General features: G+C 38.5%; 1 pseudogene; it reads right to left on the bottom strand.

Moving 5' to 3' along the window:
- Nucleotides 1-575: 575 nt before the first annotated feature.
- On the bottom strand, nucleotides 576-3,558 carry LOC138338518 (photosystem II D2 protein-like; annotated as a pseudogene).
- Between the last annotated feature and the right edge of the window lie 1,222 nt (nucleotides 3,559-4,780).

The following is a 4,780-nucleotide window of genomic DNA, read 5'->3' as shown; positions in this document are numbered from 1 at the left end:
GTTCATACTAGTAGTAATTAGACTTTATACATATTTCATCAAGACAGTAATCAGACTTCATACATAATCAATAATTGAAGAAAGATTCATACAAAAAAGCCAACAAATTAAAATTGTAATGTCATGCCCATACAATTAGTAATAAGACTTCATACATACATTTAATTAGCGCGTATTTTTTTGAAATTTGAAATTTATTTTAGTTATGACTAAATAACAAAGGCGTATCTCTATCGTTGATGCGTCTGCTTCAACATGGTTTGAGAAACTTTTTTAAAAGAAAAATTATTTGTTTGTTCTGCTTTCATTTTTAGTTTTAAATTCATATTTTTTAGTCATAGCTTTATTATTTTGAATGTCAGAGATATTTGTTCATATGTTGTAACTACTTTGAGGAAAACAAATCAACGATTGATGACGACAAATACTTAAATTATGGACATCATAATGAACCACTTCAATTCCGCAAACAAAAAGTAATTAACAACTTAAAATATCTAAAAATTTTAAAAGAAAAACTTAAAATTTATTGTTTTTGTTCTACTTTATTTTAATTAGGGTATTTTTTTTAAAAAAAAATAGAATCCGTTTTAGCTATGAATTTTAGTTTTAATTTCATATTCCTTAGTCATAACTTTATTATTTTGAATTAGAGTCGTCAAAATGAAATGGATCCGCGAAATCCAGCCCTTGAATTTAGTGGGAGTTCGAACGCAGGTGTGGGCTAAATAAATCAATGGACAGTCTTCGGCTTGAGTTGGGTTAAAAGCACGGAATGTACTTGCACCATCACCGTCTTCAAATAAAGTATTTTCTACGGTAGCACCATGAATGGCGCATAGCAAAGCAGCCCCCCAATACACCGGCAACTCCCATCATATGAAAGGGGTTCAAGGTCCAATTATGAAACCCTTGAAAAAATAGGATGAATCGAAATATAGCTGCTACACCAAAACTAGGTGCAAAGAACCAACCAGACTGACCTAGTGGATAAATCAGAAATACAGAAACAAAAACAGCAATTAGACCAGAGAATGCGATTGCATTATAAGGTCTCAATTGAACAGATCGAGCAAGCTCGAATTGACGTAACATGAAACCTATTAGGCCAAAAGCTCCATGGAGAGCAACAAAAGTCCACAGACCCCCCAATTGACACCAACGAGTAAAATCTCCTTGTGCTTCAGGACCCCATAGTAACAACAACGAATATGCTAAACTATTAGCAGGAGTAGAAACCGCGGAAGTTAAGAAATTGCAGCCTTCCAAATAAGAACTGGCCAATCCATGGGTATACCATGAAGTTACAAAGGTTGTACCTGTGAACCAACTACTATATATATATATATATATATATATATATATATATGTCACGACCCAAAACGAGTCGGGAGTGGCACCCACACTTAACCTATTAGGTGAGCGAACCAACAAATCTAAATCCCAACATTTATCAATAGTTCAACTATGAATAACAAAAATAATGCGAAAGATCCAAAACTTATTAATGTAACCAATTAAATAGGCTTCTAAAGTTTAATACTTACTATCCCCAAAATCTGGAAGTCATCACATCAAGAACATCTATCCTCAAATTACCAAATCTAAGAGTGATTTAAGAAAAAGAAACAAGTAAAAAGATGGTCCATGTCTGACATTTGAAGACATCAAGACGTGAAGGAAAGAATCCAGCACGAGCTAGGAAGAATAGCTCACCCTGAACTCTGATGTGCTGAAGACTGGTTAGATCTGAGGGCGAGTCGAAGTCGATGGAACGCTTGCTGCACTCCACAAAATGACAAGGAAGAAAATACAAGTAGGGGTCAGTACAAGGAACACGTACTGAGTAAGTATCATCGGCCAACTCAAAATAGAAAACAATATATGCTGAATAATAATATAAAATCAACTACAATACTCAACAGGTAACAAGCAACAATCACATGAACCATTGACAACAACACCATTATAGGTACACCATCAATCACCTTATTAAGCACACCTATAAGGACTCATGCCTCCACTCCATACTCATTTGGGAATTAGGTTCTTTGAATTTGAGTATATTAAGATAATTCAGGATTTCTTTCCTTTAATGTTATTGTGTCGGAACGTGACACTCCGATTCCATTTACCGTGTCGGAATCTGACACTCCGATCCCCTATACTGTGTCAAAACGTGACACTCCGATCCAAAAATACCGTGTCGAAACGTGACACTCCGATCCAATTATCTCATTATTTTATTTCAGCACACCTTATTTATTCACGGCGTTAGTTTAATAGAGAGGTTTCAAGATTAGAAATCCAACAGTCTCCTTATATTAGGCCAACCACAAACCACACAACCAAACATTCAACTACACAATCAAGTATATAGGAGATTTTATAACATCACTCAATACATATCGATCGCTATTAAGAGTTTATCTATCACATAGAATTAAACCATAACCTACCTCCACTGAAGAACCGAAACCAAGCAAGCTATCTCTCCAATGCCTTTACCTTCCTCAGTGCCTATGAATCTTCTCGATCTGAAGTCTAAGTCGCTTGCTTTCTTCTTTCTTTCCCTCTCTCTCGCTTGTTCTCCTCTCTGCTCTTTCTTTTATTTTTCTTCTACAGATTCCTTTTACCCTAATTATCATATAATCAATTTTATAAATATATATGATAAAAGTAACCCACCATTTGTTTCCCTAATATCTACTTTAACCCCCAACTAAATAAATTATTAAACTTACCCCACTAATTTCATAATTATAAACATGAATAGTCCGTAACACCCCTTTAAAATTTAGTGGAAGTCTGACACCGTGTGGGGTTATGCAGATTGTGACGGTCCGTCGTACCTGTTACGGTCCGTCCTGCAGGTTCGTCACGATGTTCAGAGAATTAGTCCCAGTGGGGTTACGCAGATTGTGACGGTCCATCGTACCTGTGACGGTCCGTCCTGCAGGTCCGTCATGAAGTTCAGAGAATTAGTCCTAGTACCCAGATTCCAAGAGTTGAAGTGTTTTGGAACGAAGACGCTCGACGGGCCGTTGTGCCTATGACGGTTCGTCATACTTGCCGTTGAGGGTAGTGAAGGGAGCAGCAGGAGAAATTTCATAAGTATGGGACGACGGAGTCCATGACGGTCCGTCGTGACCACGACGATCCGTCACATGGTCCATCAACCTAGTAAGTGTTTATCAGAAATAATTCTACAGCTCAGACCGACTAAATGGGTTGTTACAATAGATACCAATTTACCCATCGTTCGTCCTCGAACGATCACAGGAAGTAAAGGGGAGGGCGAGAAAGAGTACCTGAATTTGTAAAAAGATGTGGATATCTTTCTTTCATATCGACCTCACTCTCCCATGTGGACTCTTCAACTGGCCGATCCTTCCACTGAACCTTGATAGCTGCAATCTCTTTTGATCTCAACTTGCAGACCTCCCTATCTAGAATAGCAATAGGCTCCTCCTCATAAGACAGATTCTCATCAAGAAGAATTGAATCCCAACGAATAATATAATTTCCATCACCATGGTATTTTTTCAGTATAGACATATGAAATACCGAGTGTACTCATGACAACCCTGGAGGCAATGCCAATTCGTAGGCCCCATCCCCCACGCGCTTCAGAACTTCAAATGGACCAATATACCTCGGACTAAGCTTACCTCGCTTACCAAACCGCATCACACCTTTCATGGGTGAAACCTTCAGCAAGACTTGTTCACCCTCCATAAAATCCAAGTCCCTAACCTTTCGGTCTGCATATTCTTTCTGCCTACCCTGAGCTGCTAGAAGCTTCTCCTGAATGAATTTTACTTTATCTAACGATTCCCTGAAAAGATCGGTACCCCAAGGTCTCACCTCAAATGCATCAAACCAACCAATGAGAGACCTACATCTCCTCCCATACAGTGCTCAAATGGGGCCATATCAATACTTGAGTGATAGCTATTATTGTATGAAAACTCTGCTAAGGGTAAGAATTTATACCAATGACCACCAAATTCTATCACACGTGTACGAAGCATATCCTCCAATACCTGAATCATTTGCTCAGACTGACCATCGGTCTGAGGGTGAAATGCAGTACTAAGATCCAACCTAGTCCCTAATTCAGCATCTAATGTTCTCCAAAACTTAGAAGTAAATTGCGTACCTCTATCTGATATGATGGAAAGTGGAACTCCATGCAATCGAACAATTTCCAAGCTATAGAGTTTGGCTAACTTTTCTGCATTATAAGTAATCTTGACCGGAATGAAGTGAGCAGACTTAGTTAACCTGTCAACAATTACCCAAATAGAATCAAACTTATCCAATGTCTTTGGAAGACCAACCACGAAATCCATTGCAATTATTTCCCACTTCCATTCAGGAATGGGCATTCTCTGAAGTGTCCCTCCGGGCCTCTGGTGTTCATACTTTACCTGCTGACAATTCGGGCATTGGGCAACAAAATCAACAATGTCACGCTTCATTCTACTCCACCAAAAATGTTGCTTTAGATCACGATACATCTTGGTTGCACCAGGGTGTATAATAATACCTTGAACTATGAGCCTCTGTAAGAATAGTGTGAATCAAATCATCAACACGGGGCACACATACTCTTCCCTTAATTCTCAAACGCCTTCCTCATCAATTATTGCCTCTTTAGACTCTCCTTGCAATACCGTATCTCGAATTCGGCTCAGCTTCTCATCAGCAAACTGCTTTCCCTTAATCTTGTCAAGAAAAGAAGATCTTGCCTCCACACAGGCCAAAAATCCTCCTT

Source organism: Solanum lycopersicum, chromosome 9, assembly GCF_036512215.1.
Source record: "Solanum lycopersicum chromosome 9, SLM_r2.1".
NCBI lineage: Eukaryota > Viridiplantae > Streptophyta > Magnoliopsida > Solanales > Solanaceae > Solanum > Solanum lycopersicum.
This window is presented reverse-complemented; position numbering and strand designations above follow the sequence as displayed.